The 16,263-nt window shown below is 36.1% G+C and overlaps 1 protein-coding gene across 1 annotated transcript in view; it reads right to left on the bottom strand.

Annotated features, from left to right (window-relative positions):
* Grm3 (glutamate metabotropic receptor 3) overlaps positions 1-16,263 on the bottom strand; it is a 205,045-nt gene that overhangs the window by 51,965 nt on the left and 136,817 nt on the right. The window lies entirely within an intron of this gene.

Raw genomic sequence — 16,263 nt, 5'->3', positions numbered from 1 at the left:
ATTTGCATTTACTCTAATTATGCTTAAGAAGTATAATTTGTTCAGAGTTGTTATAAAATTCAAAAGAGAGGCCAGACATAAAGCAATATTTCCAAGTCTATAGTACCAAACATGGGCTTAATTGTCCCAATACTCTTGTCACAGTCCTTACTGTAGCTGCTTTGTGTTGTGGCACCTGAAGGAGAGAGCCGTTGTTTGAGAGTGGTTCCCTCAACAACATTTTTGTTTCCTTTCCAGTGTCTGGCATAAGAAAATGCTTCAATAATTGTTGAAGCAATGACAACATGTTGATCAATGTAGCCCATAGCGCTTTCAACATTCCTGTCTTTAATAATACATTACTATGGTGGTGTAAGTAGGCTAACTACTGGCTATTACTGTTATGAACAAGACTTGCAGAGGTCAGGACAATCTGAATATTGCTTGAAGCCATACAATTAGATGGGATGTGATTTGCTGCAGAGAGGAGAGACCTTGGCAAAGAAACACCTCCTATTTTCTCAATATTGTGGGTCAAGCAAACATCACTCAGTCAGTTTGCTTTATTTAGATGTGATTAACAGTTGTATGGTTGAAATAGTGCGCCAATTTATATTTACTCATGCTATAACTTTGCTAAGTACATGACTCTAGTATTGATTCTTAAGAACAAAAATGGCAATTTGATTTGAGAGGCTCACCTCTGTTTAATTATTGTTTTACAACAAACAAGCTGATCCTAGTTCTAGTCAAATCCTTAGGGATTTTTAAGAAATGGAATATTCTCTGGAAGTTAAAATGGCTGAGAATTCTCAATATTTATGTAAAATATGTATTAGGGTGTTGACATTTGTAATAATATTGACATGGTCTCTATAAATATGTTTAGTATTTTTAAGTGTGAATGAATGTGTATATATGTGTGTGTTGTGCTCTACCACTAAGATATTTACTCAATTCTTCAAACAGTTTTACTTGATCTATCAACATACTTTTTAATGTGACATGTTTAAGTCTTCAATATTGCTCCCACTACAACTTAGAGCTTGAAGCAAAACGGTTCTACAATTTCTAGATTGCATCACTTCTCTGATCTCACTTCCTCTAGTTCATCTAGTCACAGTCGTCCTTTCAATTACTCTTGAGTAGCCTTGCACCTCAGGCTTTGTCTAGCTTGCCAAGAATGTTCTTCCCATATTCCCATATGATTTGCTCCCTCATAGCCTACAGCTTTCTGCTCATATATCAAGTTGTCAGTGAGACAGCTTGTGCAATCTTATGTAAGATAGAAATTATATTACTATCAACAAATATGCATTTGGTTCTCAGCATATTTCCTATATTTATCAAATATTAAGAGTTCAACCTGGGATTGAATTTGTTACAGTCTACAGACCCAGGCAGGGTAGATCTAATGTGGTATGAGTTTTGATGATTCTATGTCTCCTCTATTTATTTTTGTCAGTATTTTCTCAAGATTCTCCAATAGCAAGCATGACCCAGCTCCAGCTTCTTCTGGATGACAGTCATATTTATCTGCACGTTAGGTAGGAACCATTCTATTGCCTGTTACTTTGGATATTTCTACATAGTGATGAAAGGAAGTGGTTTCTATTCCCCAAGTCCTTTCTCTTTGACTTTGGGTGTGAGTTTATTATCTCCTTTCCCCATGTTCTCAAGTATAGAATGATTAGTACTACTTACCTGACCTAACTCACAGAACTATATCAGTATGAAATTCAGTGTGTTCTAATGTGCTTTGTAAAATAATACAGTGATCAAAGCATATGCCCATAATCTCAGCATCTGGAAGACTGATCATTGATTCCAAGTCAGCCTGGGCACATAGTGAAAATTCATCTCAAAAAGCCAAGTGTGGTGGGTTAAAAGCCAAAGTGTCATGGGTTAAAGTGAAGAGTGAACATTTATTGTTGCAACCAATACAAACTTTTAGGAATGTTAGCACTTCAGTTTCTCAGCTGAGTGAATTCTTGTAATGGACCATCAAACATGAGTGATACTAAAATAATTCCTTAGTACACTGTAGCTTGGGCTACAAGATAACAAAATGTAGACTCAGAATCATATTAATTAATTAAATATCTTTGGTCTAAGGAACTTTTGTTTTCTAATCATCAAATTTACTGTTAAAAGTCCATTACCAAAGTTTTACTCTTGTCACAATACTTAAAATAAAAATCATGACATAATTTTCACCAAACCAAGAATATAAGATAATTTTTCCCCTTTGCTGTTTAGTGACTAATTCAGAATCAAAGATTTGTGAGGTACAGTTGTCTAATACATAGAAGACCCTGTTCCTAGCATTGAAAGCAACTAAACAACACACACACACACACACACACACACACACACACACACACACAGCACACACGCACACGAAGAAAATGAACTCAAGAAACAAACAAAAAAAGATCCTTGCAAGACAAGAGGACGAAGAGGAATGCAATAAACTACTTCTCCATTGGAAAGGAGGGGATGGGAGACACAATGTAGGCAAAGTCAATAAAGGACCATATGGAATTAGAAACTTTTTCAGAACTATTTTACTTACATTTTTACTAGTTAAAATATTGTTGAAGGCATTATAGAATTCTTATCAAACATCAGTGAGGTTATAGATATCTATATTATAAACTGTTTAATGTTTTATCACTTCTTTTCATTTTGTGTCCAGAGATGTCTTTGTAAATTCATCATAGAGCTGGCACAATATTGCTGCCATGAGCCTGATGGTGACTGAGTAGGCTATAAAGAAAACTTTCCATCAGGAATGGACACCTTTAACTCCAGCACTTGGGAAACAGAGGCAGATGTAGCCAGATATCAATGAGTTTGAGGTCAGACAAAAGGAAACAGTTTAGAGAACACAATGTCCACATTCCTAAGAGGTGGGGTGGGTGAGTTTTGACTGGTAGGTTATGGATGTTTGTCATCATTTAGGAGCATTGGCTAACAGTTGTTATTGTTCATGGTCAGGAAAAAAAAACTGAACAGAGAAGATTGGATTTAGGGATCACTTTCTGAAGGGAAAAAGCAGGGATGATAGCATAGAATTGATGGAATAAAAGGGTGGATTTTTAAGTCTACTTTTGTATTTTACTTGGTATGGATTTTTTAAATTGATACAAATTTATGGTTATTGTTATTATACTGTATATATGTTCCTACTCCTTTTTAAAGTATTGTATCTATGAAGCTCACTTTAAAATGCAATGTAAAGTTTTAGTGTTTAAAATCTATTATTGTAAACCACTTAGGATAACTGTTTAGTTATTAATCATCTATAACAATCAAACTTGTTGTCATGTTAGGTATGTTCTCAAAGTCATTCAGAGATATATTTCAGATATATAGATGGTCTTCAAAGGCTTCAAAGACCTACAGAATATGGCATTTTGAATGTCTTAATAACATACAGCTTTTTATGACTCTGAGACATGTCTGCTTGTGGCAGAACCAATTACTTAAAAAAAATTATGGGCATAAAGAACCTTCATATGGAGTTTGCTTTCTTTGTGGCAAAAGTTAGCCACTGGCAAGAAACTGCTCTTGCCTCAACTGCTGACAATATGCTGTTCAAATTGGATGAGCAGGATGTAAAAGAAAGTAACTGCTGAACTTTGCTAAAATAGGACAGTCCTTCAAAATTCCTGCTGCACAGAAAAGTCTGTCAGATATTCTAGGATTTTAGGTCAAAGATGGATATCCTATCATTACAGAGGAATCTTGGGTGGCTGTCCAGTCAACAAAATGTTTCTGTCATCTCTACAATTTTGAGGTTTATTTTGCACTTCCTGTTTACTCAGGTAATAGTATATCCTCCAGGGTCTCTGGTGAAGGTGAAGATGAGATAGTTATAGTTAGTTTTCTTTGTTACCAAATTCAATAAAAAAATTAACAACAAATGTATAAGGTATATAAGGTTGAGAGACACAATAGCTTAAATAGTTTATCTAAGAAAATGTTTTGGGGTCTAAAATAATAGTTTTATGTTGGTAACACAAGTTAGGATAGAAAGTAAATTAAATTTAAGAGTTTGGGTTTGCCAAGATAAGGTAGCTAATGAAATATTGTCTTTGAGTTTGCCAAATACAGATAGGCTGGACATTTTAAATGTCATTCTTACCTGATAATTGTTCTTATTGTGTATAGTTTTGCTATATTAGGGTTAAAACCTTTCCATTTTATTTAGACAAAGTAGGTAAATGCTGTGGAATATTTTATGCTGTGTGAAGATATATTCCTGTGATTTGTTTAATAAAGAGCTGAATAGCCAATAGCTAGGCAGGAGGCATAGGATTTCCAGGCAGAGAGAAAGGAAGTAAGAGATAAATCTAGGTGTGCATCAGACACCAATAAAAAAAATGGAGGGAGTTGGACATACAGAATGAAATAAAAAGTAAAGAGACACAAGGCAAAACATAGATGAATATAAATGGGTTATTTTAAATTATAAGAGCTAGTGGGAGAAGCCTAAGCTAAGGCCAAACATCCATAATTAATAAGTCTCTGTGTTGTTAGTTGGGGGCTGGTGGGACAGAGAAATACTTGTTATAGGAGAGCCTCTCATTGAACCTGAAGACCACTATTTCAGCTAGAGTAGCTGGCCTCCTGTCTCCTGTCTCTGCCTCTCCAGCAATGATAGCTATCTCCTCAGCACGGGGATTTTTTTCTTTTGTTTTTGAGATTTTTAGTACAATTATATAGTTTTCCCCTTCTCTTCTCTACTTTCAAACCCTCCCCTATACTCTTTCTTATCGGCTTTCAAATACATGTCCTTTGTTTTCATTAATTGTTGTTACATGTATATATGTACATAATATATTTCCAAATATGACATTGACTTTTATTTTACACAGTGCCAATTACATTTAAATTCCAAAAATTCTCTAAAAATTTCACAATATTATGATGTCTTAATGATGTGTATGTCATTACTTGTCTACAAATCTCCTCTATCTTTTAAAAAAATTATTATAAAGGGCTAGCTTTATATCACTCAAGTTCCAATCTTATTTTTGTTTCATCATGAACCAGTTTGTGTTTATTACAGCAAAACATGTGATCTGAAATAGCCAGCTGGTTTATTATAGACATAGAGTATATAATCCTGTCCAGAGGGGAAAAAATGTAAATAATCCAGACTAATGATTCTGAAACTGTTCTCCTAAACTTGGATTCAGTATAGGATGAAGTTTACAATTAAGCCAAAACCAATTATCTTTTCTGAATTGGCTAACTAATTAAAGTGCCCTGAACTGACTTAAGTTTCCATTTCTGTGGCACACTTGAAAAACTGTGTTATTTACTGCTTTAAAACAGTGCATGAAGAATGGGCAGATTAATATTAATGGCCAAATCCTAGAACACCTAATCACACCTGGCACAGTTGGCTCATGTGTATTGGGATAATTTCAGCTCAGATGTTAGTTTGCAAATTTTTGAAATTTATTTATTTTACATCTGGGCTGTACTTTCCCCTCACTCCTCCCCTCCCAGCCCATCCCCTTTTTCTTGCTCCCCCCATTCCTCCTCCATTTCTATTTAGAATTTTAAGATGTCTTAACTGTATAGTAAACTTGCTTACACTTTTTGATAGAATTAAATATTTGGGCATTCTAAAATGTTATTACTACCTTCCAAGGCTTCTGCCAAATCCTCACTTATTTTGACTCCCACAGGTTTGGATGAATGAGCTACAGATGTCAGGTCTTGTAGGAAACTTGAGGAATAACAATGTAACCTTGCTGATATCCTACAAAGTGACTAAGAATGCTGTGGGTGCTTATTATATTTTTAAAGCAAAAGAGGAAAGGTTGGAGAGGCATCCAAGTATTGCTGTCTCAGACACACTCTTCAAATAATCATGGAAGCATCCCTTATCATCAGAATCTGTGCTCACTGCGCAGCTCAGCATTAGCATCATACTTGGTACTTAAGTTAAGCTAAGCTTAACTCTGGGAAGGATTTCCCATGTTCTCTGGATCCATCATGTGACAATCTAATCCCTTTAAATTCTGTAAAGAAAAATCCTTTTATTTAACATGTGATTGGTGCCTTGGTAAGGATGTTTTGAATTCTTTCTCTGTGTTGTTTTTCCAACACCATTTTGAAGAAGCATAGTTTAGAAAAGGGTACATGAAAGGGTTCACAAAACATAGTTTAAGTTTTACTGTGACAATATTTCCAAACTAGAGTCTTTTAGAAGACAGGCTGTTATGGCATAATTACCAAGGTGTCCAAAATGTTAGGAATGTAGGGTGGACTGATTTTTAAACAATATGTTAGTTGCAGTGACATATGCTCAAGTTATTTTCCAACTTGTAAGGTTCATTTGCATTGTTTCTGCAAATAAATAGTGCTGGGTGGGAAAGAAGAGAAATACTTGGGGGGTGTAGAAAAAGAGATACTTCTGGGTGTACATTACAAGGTAGTAGAATCTATTTCTCACATGCTCCATCGGAGTGGTCTACATTTCAATTTCCTGTTTCATAGGTAAGATGGTTATGTGCATAAATCAGGATAATTAAGGATTCTGAAACAGTAATAATAATAGCAACTCCAATGAGAATATTAATAAAAAAGATGCCAGAGTGGGAAACATCAGCCCCAGTCAGGAACTTCATTTCCTACAGGCTTCTGTTCTCTACCACTCAGTCTTAAAATGGAAACCATTCCCAAAGCTTCTAGGACAGCAGAGCACAGATTTGCAGTGCATAAACAAATAAGTGCGCACATTTGTGGTGCCCTCTGAGAACTTGAAATCGTATTCTTGTAACCCCAGGAAGCTGGCCAAGAAGAAAGGAGAGGAAAGGCATGCAGGATATTTGTCTTTGCATTTGGAAGTGTTTCTGATCAGAAGAGCTGGGGCAGTGTCTGAGCTTTTGTGGGAACGAGGCATGTGCCAGTGGAGGAAGCAAGATCAAGAGCAGTTTGCTCTTTCAGGGACTTCAAAGCCCATTCATCTGAAGATGTGGCCATTACCATTTTGGCTTCCTTACTGTGCCTTGGATGGCCCTGTACTTTTCAAGAGGAAAGCCTTGCTGGGTTGGGGCCAGTTAAAATGTATTCCTTGAAGTGCAATGTCCCAGAAAATATGCCCTTCCTGGCTGTGCTCTGTGCTTATAGTCCCAACTGTGATCTTTGTTCCTATTGGATGTGTCAGAGGCAGAGGTGAATGGAGCAGTGATGATGGACTACTTTTTCCTAGTGTGATATTCTTCTCCGTGTGGAGAATTGTAAACATAAAAATCAAATCAAGCAGGTTCTGGTTCTCTGACCTCAGGAGTCTTTCTTTTTACAGTACCAAGACATATAAGGAGGGAAAAGTCAGAAAACCAAGTAAATAGTTACAGATTTAGAAATCTACTTTGCCTATTCATCCTATTCAGTTCTAACCAAAACACTAGGGAACAGATCTCATCACTAAGTTAAGCCATAGGACTAAGTTTTGTTCATGGGGTTCAGGTATTTTTTGAGAATAAGACATACAGTAATTTCCCCATCTAAAACCAAGACTGAAACCCAAACAGAACAAAGTCTAGGGAAGGCTTCTAATCTTGTAGCTCCTAACAATCTAGGAGCTTTATGTTGGAGGCTCTGAAGATTGGACAGTGGTGTGCCCTGTGTGAAACAAGGAGGGTATCTGTCTTATTTCCTATGTCCCCAGATCTAAATATAATATCTAAGCACATTTGGAATGAAATAAGTCTAGTCTTTGATAACTTGTCTAGTCAATATTCATTATGTGATCTTGAATACATCTCTCTTGTGTCAAGTTCTAATCTATCAGCTTTAACCATTTTGGCCTCGTGATCTCACACCAGGGAGTGACTATTTTGAATGATTCCTGAGATAATGCCTAGAAATGTCTCAGGGCACCACTGCCTGTGTATTAGGTAAGTGACAGCTCTTTCATTTTCTTTTGAATTGGATATATTCTAGTTATAATGTCACTGTGACAGTTGACTTCATGTCTGTGTGCTTTACTAAGAGAAGACAATAATCTGATATTCTAAATTTTTGTCTTTGTCAAGTGAGGAGTAGACACAAGCTCATTTTTTCCGGAAGGCCTTTTGTAATTCTGTGATTTTATTCGTGTCTATTTTCTCAGAATGGTCTCATGGGGAGATTGTGAACACAGTAACACTGCATTTCTTTAAAGGTTTATGAGGTCTCTGTTTCCTGTTATGACCTTTCTGGAGTAGTTTAAGATTTTCTTTTACCTAAGAGGCACATAGAATTTTACTCTGGTTAATTTAGAATGTCATATGACATCTAAAAGAATTTCTAGTTAATAACTTTAGAATTATAGATGTAATGACTCTTTTGCACAGATTTTTTTTAATAATCAAAAGATGATTTTAAGCTTCAGTTTTTGAGAATATTTCAAGCATTAGAACTTAATGCTCACTCTAAAAGTGTGGGTGTTTGGTGAATAGTTAGATGACAAAGCAACCCAAGGAACATCAGCAGGATGGAAAAAGGAATTGAGGAAGAAAACATTCCTCAAAACCCATCAACTAGCCTTAAGCTTAAGTCCCTTCAGTGAGCATTTTGGTAATACTGTGTGTCAGAGACTATAGATGCTTGGGATCAAAGACCTTAACCTACCAGAGTGTCTTTATGAATGTGTTAAAGCAATATGGGGTTCAGTGTGGTGCATTTAATACTAGCCTTTCCTCTTATCTAATGAATGAATTGAGTGACTCACTCTCCCCTATGTGTTATTTGTATGGAAATTATAGATCACCTCAAGCACTGATAATATTTAGTTTTAGATATATCAAGGAAAACAATAACAGGGGAAGAATGCTCACATTAAAGCAAGCCATTTTGGGAATCATACAGCATACCTTTTCTTAAAATCTAGTTGCAATGGATAAAGTGTGTACACTAAAATGTCACAAAAAATCGTATTATCAACCTGATGATTATTTTTCTAATTCTTTGTTCATTCAGTAAATATTTCTATAGTGCTCTATAGTGCCTGCTATACAATTGAAGTTGTGCTGGGTATTTAAAATGAGAGACAATATTCTCTATGCCTTTAAAGAACTTACAGTCTAAGCAGTCATGCTAGTGAGCATTTTTGGGAAAAGCTCTGACATATAACAGATTCATGCTCATAGCAAATACCATGCTCCTCTGGCTATTGTACATTATCCACCTCCTCTTCCACAATGCTCCCTGAGCCTCAGGTGCCAGAGTCATATCATAGATGTATCCACTGGACTGGGCTCTGTAACTTCACATATCCAACAATAATAGACACACTCTTGAAAGTAGAACCTAAGGGACACCAACTTTACACACAGAACTAGAGGCAACTAAGAAATTGTGACAGCAGGAGAAATAGTCTTCTGGAGAAAGAGCACAGTGATTGGTTATTCATTACCTAATGATCAGCCCTGAAAACACACGCATATGCATGCATGCACACACTCGCACATGCGGGCACACACAAACAGACACACACACATTTATACAGATGGAGCTGGTTATACTTACATTGCTAAAATATGTATATGTATACATACATATGTATATAGCAACAATTAATGAAAAGGGAGGCCATGAACTTGTAAAAGAACAAGAAAGGGATATACAGGAAGGTTTGGGGAGAGGAAAGGGAAGGAGAAAAGGATGTAATTATATTATAATCCCCAAAATGAAAAAAAAAACCAACAACAAAATCTGAACATATGGTAAGAAAACATGACTTTGGCTATGAAACACTATTCACAGTAAATACTTATTGGATAACATAACATACTTGAGATGCATTAGTGAATGAAATAGGCAATAGTTTCTGTTTTCATGAAACTTCTTTTGTGAGGAAAAAACAATAGTGAATAAAAAAGGCAATAAAAGACAATGTATAAGACACAAGATATAAACAACCACCTATGGGGCAAAAATGTAAAACATATTGATGGGAAATATGTGACCCTGATGGGAGTCAGAATGGCGAGAAATGCATTAAAATTTAAGAATGACAAGTGTGGGTCTCCATGAGAAAGTGACACTTAAGTGAAGGCACAAAGAAAGTAAAGGGGTTTATTAGTCGTGGAGTGTGTGGGGAAGAATTCCATGCAGACAATGGGCAGTGAGACAGTAACCCCACATACCCTGGAATTAAAAGTGACTGGACTGAAGCTAGAAGGAGTCTAGTCAGTGAGGGTGGGGAGAAGCAACAAAGGTTGGACTTGTAGGGCATGGGAGGGATATGTATTGACTGACAATGAGTGAAGAGGCCGGGCTGCTCAAAGCTCATGGAGATGCTTATTCTGCTTTGTTGTTGATTAGAGCATAGGTTGTGGGGGCTGGAGAGGAGTGGGCAAAAGTGAGCAATCTGGGGGCTGTCATGGAAATCCAGACTAGAGACTGGTAATTTGGACCATGCAGGGAACTGGTGAGGAATTGTGGGATATTTGTACATTGTGTGAAGATATAGTGCTGTGTTTGGTTTAATAAAGAGCTGAACAGCCAATAACTAAGAAGGAAGTATAGGTGAAATATCTGGGGAGAGAAAGGAAGAGGAAAATGAATCAATGATCAGGAAATGTCAGGAGACATGGAAAGGAAACAGGATATGCAAGATGCATGGTGGGATGTACATTAATACAAGAGGGTTAATTTAAGTTATAAGAGCTAGCTAGGAACAAGACTAAGCTATAGGCCAAACTTTCATAATTAATAAGAAGTCTATATCATTATTTGGGAGCTGGTTGGTGGCACAGAAAAAGATTAATTATTATGGTGCCCAGTGTGGGGCTTAAATATCCAAACACAGGGCATAGAAAGCTAAGAAACATTCTGGACAAGGAGCTAGATGCGAATTCCTAGTCCTGCAGTCTCTCAGGCAGGGTGGTACTTGTTGGTGTACAGACATAGCTCTTGGTTGCTGCCTGTGGCTGCAGCCAGCCAAAAGCACCATGTGCTAAGCTGAGCCACACAATGACTGACATGCCAGTTTAAGATGTGTCTCACAGGGTCAGAGAACACTGCAGACATTTAGTAAAGCCAGATCCAGACACAGAAAACTTCTATAAATATAAAGTATGTTTAAAAATGTGCTTAGGGGATGAAGAAAGAAAAGAAAATGGGTATTAACAGTCATAAAAATAGTTTTAAAATAATAAAGTCTTTAAAGAGAGAGTAAAGTAATATAAAAAACTAAGCTATGTAAAGATGAGAAGTACACAGGGTGTCTGGATTTTTTATGGAGTATTGCTGACTTTGAATTTTTTTTTCAATACTAATACACAAAGAGACAATAGCCTCTGACAAATATTGGATTATGGAAACTGCTGAATTGAACCAATGTACATATTTTAAAAATTTCTTAACTTCAAAATCAAAGTCAGAAAAAATGTTGCATTGGGAGAGAACTTATGTCTTTGTTTCCATAGTAAACAAAAATTATGGTTTTCTTCAAAATTAATAAAGATTAGATTTGATTGGGTGAGGTTTCCTGAGGATCTTGACTACAGACATGAGTTAAAAAGCCAAATGAGGTGACCAGACAGGTTTTATATATATGTTGTTGATCCCTGGGCATGGGAACAGTTCTGAGACTAGATGACATGGTATATCTTGTTGGCTACAGAGTACTCATGACTTATTATTACATGTCATTCTTTCATGTAACATGAGTGGAGATTTATATTACAGGTTGGTTATACAGTCCAAATGCTCTGATAAATTTGACAAATGCCTTTTCCCTGCTCAAACATAGAACAGAAAATCATCTTTAGCTGACTTGTGCACATTGCAATTCTATACTTATATTAATGCAGATATACATGCTACCTTTAAAATTTTTCAAATAGAAAAGATAAGTCACCAATGAAGACAAGTAGCCCAGGTGATCCAGCATCTCAGAATGCCTATGTTGCAATTTTCTCAAAATTCTGCCTCCAGAACAACTTCAAAGCTGCTAGTTAATATGGTCTAGCCCCACATCTTTCTCCAGCCAGGACTTCAGGTAAGCCCTATACTTTCCCATCACACTAAGAGCGAGCAAATGATAAAGTTCGCTCTCCTAAGACTTGACTATTATCCCAATTTTGTCAGAGTTTTCCAAGAATTCTGTCACCCCCAGGAAAAAGTCTGGAGAGCACAGCATCCACATTCTGAAGAGGTAGGGTGGAGCTTTTGGTCATTTGGTGTATTATGGATGCTTATCATCAGTTTTGGGGGGCAGTTAGGTACAAGTAGTTGTTGGTCATGTTCAGGATAAAAAGGAGATTAGATTCAAGGATCTCTTTCTGATGGGAAAAAAAGGGAGATACAATATAGAAATGATGGTATGAAAAGGTGGATTGTTGACCCTACATTTAAATAACCACTAGTTTCAAATATTTTATATTGGTAGGATTCTTGTATATTGATACAAATTTAAGGTTGTTTTTGTTATACTGTGTATATGTTCATATTCTTTTTAAAGATACTATACTTATGCAAATCATTTAAAAAATGTAAATATAATACATATATATAAAATTAAGAAATATAGGTTAATAGCTAGTCATTTATATTAATCAAATTTGTAGCTCTGTTTTAAAGGTTAAACAGATATATTTTAGTGCTATTAAAATATTTCAGAGATCTACAGAATATGGCATTTAAGTTATTTCAATATTGCTCCTGGCATCACCAATCTACTTCATAAAAGGATGACGAGAATCGAAGAACCTCCATATGGAGTTTTCTCTTTTGTAGCAAAAGTTATCCACTGGTCAACACAACACCCTTGCTTCAACTGCTGGCAATATGCTCTTCAAATTGGATGCGCAGAAAAAAAAAAAAAAGATTTCTTAACTTTGCCAAGACAAGGTGGGACAGTCCTTCAAAAATTCCTGCTTCACAGAAATATCTGTCAGATATTCTGGTCTTGTAGACTGAAGATGGATGCCCCTATGTTGCACAGGAACCTTGGGTGAGTGTCCAGGAAACCAGATGTCTCTGTCATTTTGGAAGATTTTTTGCTCTATACTTTCTGTTTACTCAGGTGATACTATATCCTTTTGGGTCTCTGATAGAGCTGAAGATAAGATAGTTGTAGTAACAGTTTTCCTTGTTACCAAATTTAGAAAAGCTTAGAAGTATCTAAGAAAATGTTTTGAGGTCTAAGAAGATAGTTTTGGGTTGGTAATATAAGTTAGAATAGAAAGTAAATTAGGTACAAATTTTTTGACTCACCAAGATAGGATAGGTAATGGAATATTTTCTTTGGATTTGCCAAAAACAGATGGATATTGTAAATGTAATTCTTACCCAATAATTGTTATTCCTGTATATAGTTTTACTATGCTAGAGTTAAAACCTTTCCTTTTTATTTAGACAAAAGGGGGAAATGTTCTGGGATATTTGTTTAGTGTGTGAAGATTTATCATTATCATTATTGGCTCAGTAAAGAGCTGGATGACTAACAGCTAGCTAGGAGGTATAGGAGGGATTTCCAGGGAGAGAAAGGAAGAGGAGGAGGAATTGAGGGACAGGAGATATCAGGACATATGGAGAGGAAACATAATGCCCAAGATGGGAGAGAGGTAATGCCACATGATAGAATGTAGATTCATGTAAATGGCTTAATTTAAGTTTTAAGAGCTAGTTAGCAACAAGTCTAAGCTGTAGACTGAGCTTTCATAATTAGTAAGAAGTCTCTGTCATTATTGGGGAGCTGGCTGGAAGTACAGAAAAAAGATTCATAGTGATAAGATAATAGGGGGATTTGGAAGATGAAGCTCACAATATATTTTTCATGCCTAGGAAGATGGTATAAGGTAAAGGACTTGAAAAATGCAGAAATGGCAGATGGGGGAGAAGTAACAATGTTCTAGGTGGAAGAACTAACTTGTTCACAAGGTATGGAGATGGGAGTGAAGGCATGATATATTTGAGGAACTGCAATCTTCATACAAAGAAAAGAATTGTAGATTTGTCTAGAGAGGTGGGCAGTGGTTATTTTGTAGGCCAGGAGAGTACGGCTACTACATAGCAAATGAATGTTCAAACTAATTTAACTTCCTAAGGCTTACACTAGGCAATACTAGGACTACCTAGTAAGAGCATAGCAAAACACCAGGGACTATGTGGCCAAAGTCTTATAAAAACCTAGCTATTATACATAGCTCCTTTCCCTTTACAGGATCTTGGATGTACTTGGTAGAAGCACATGTCAGGGAGAGGACTTTTCACCCCAATTGGACAGATGAGGGAGTGCCTTAGCTTAGTGCTGACTGCAATGCTTATTTCACTGAGTCAGTATGCAAGTCAGAAAACCAGAAAATAAAACATAAAATACATCTGATTTGCAACTTTTAACCGAGTAAGGATTTCCCTTGACAAATTTTTAATCAAGGCAGTACCATTGGGTAAATGCTTATAATCCTTCATCCATGCCTAAGCTTTAATATATATGTTTATCTATGGAGCTAGGGAGATAGTTTAGTCATGCCATGTAACATGAGTATGTGGTTTTGGACCTAACACACACACATAATAACCAGGTATGGTGGTGGTGTATACATGTAAACCCAGTGCGGAGAAGGCTCAGACATTTAGGTTCATGAAGCTCACTGGCTACACAACTGAGCTCAAATGATGAGCTCCAAGTTCAGTGAGAGAGTTTGTTTCAAAAAATAAGGTGGAAAACAATTGAGGAAGACCTATGATATCAACACATATATGCACACACACACACATTAAAAAGTTACATGCAACTGCACCTACCAGTACAAGTGCACACCTCTCACTACCTGTGTACACAAAAATACACACATATATACAACAAATACACACACACACATATAATGCACATACAGACACACATATACACACACATACACACACACAGCTTATGTTCTATTCTATACATATTCCTTTCAGTGAAGGATTAGATTCATATAGTCAATGTTTTATTTTTAGAAATATCCTTTTAGGTTATTTTTTAAATCTTAGAATCTTCATAATGCATTCTTGGCATGAAATTCTTATTTCCACGTATGTTTACTTTGTGGCTAGTCTAAATTACCTGTGTTTTCTGTAGTTTAAATCTGTTTTTCACTCTCTTACTCTCCTCATAAATGGAGAGTGATGGGTAATGTCTGACTAATTGAGAAGGGCGGAATGGCACTTTGTGGTTAGGTCTGCACAGGCAAAGAGAATTGTAGAATCGACACCGGTAATTGAAGATATGTTTGTTTTCTTTATCAAAATTCTGGCCTTCTTTCTTTACTTTCCTTGGCTTTTTATGACCCAAGCAGTCGAATGAAGGAAGATGTGTGGTTATCTTGCAAAGGATCTCTGAAATGTGAGTTTCATTTATTTTGGTCGTTAATGAATGAACATGTTGTATATATTCTCAAAGTGAGGGACAAATAGAAGAGTAGCAATAAATAATATATGTGGAGAAAAAAGAGAAATGCTTATCTCACAGGTAATCTACACAGGGTGGAGTATGTACTGAGATATTGTCTTTAGGAATTATGTCTTTATGGAAAATTCATATGGAAAATATATTTGAAGGGAAGATACCTTTTGGTACTAACTTTAGGGTCCTTCCCAATGTCTTTGGAGACATCAGTAGAATCTGATAAGAGCTTCTGAGAGAAATAGTAATTTATTAGTAATCTGTTTTTTTCTGTTGTTTGTTTGTTTCTATATGAATTGACATACTGTGAAGATGAAAGACAAGAAATATTTAACTTTTAGTACTTCCAGTAACCATTCTAATGGTACAAGGTTGTACCCATCATATGGATAAAAAGTATGCTGACTTTATTTCTTTTACTTTTGTTCTTGGGAGAGAATGAAGAAAAAAAAAAAAAAAGGCAAACTGCACAATGGCTCTTTGTGCTTAATTTCAAGTCTTCCAGGAAGTGTATGGGAATTATGGGATAGAAGCCGTTGGCCTTGGGTCCTTCCTCATGACTGTCAGTAATGTTACAGAGCACTTGAAATCCAGGGAACACCTACAAAGTAAATATGAGAATTCTACTTGCTCCAGAATGTATTGTTTAAGCACATAAACTTCCAATACTCAGATGACAAATTGAAATTGATAGTGTGGAGCAGAATCATTGCCTCATGGCATGGTAGACTTAACTGTGTAGGCATATGAACACCTTAGATCACTACAATAAATACTACTTACTATTTTATAATTTGGCTTTAATTTTTAAGAGCCATTGAGCATCCATGAGGATGAAAATCTAAAGATCCTTTTTAATATGTTAATGTGAAATTGTGTTT

Source organism: Phodopus roborovskii, unplaced genomic scaffold (genome assembly GCF_943737965.1).
Source record: "Phodopus roborovskii unplaced genomic scaffold, PHOROB, whole genome shotgun sequence".
Taxonomy (NCBI): Eukaryota; Metazoa; Chordata; class Mammalia; order Rodentia; family Cricetidae; genus Phodopus; species Phodopus roborovskii.
This window is presented reverse-complemented; position numbering and strand designations above follow the sequence as displayed.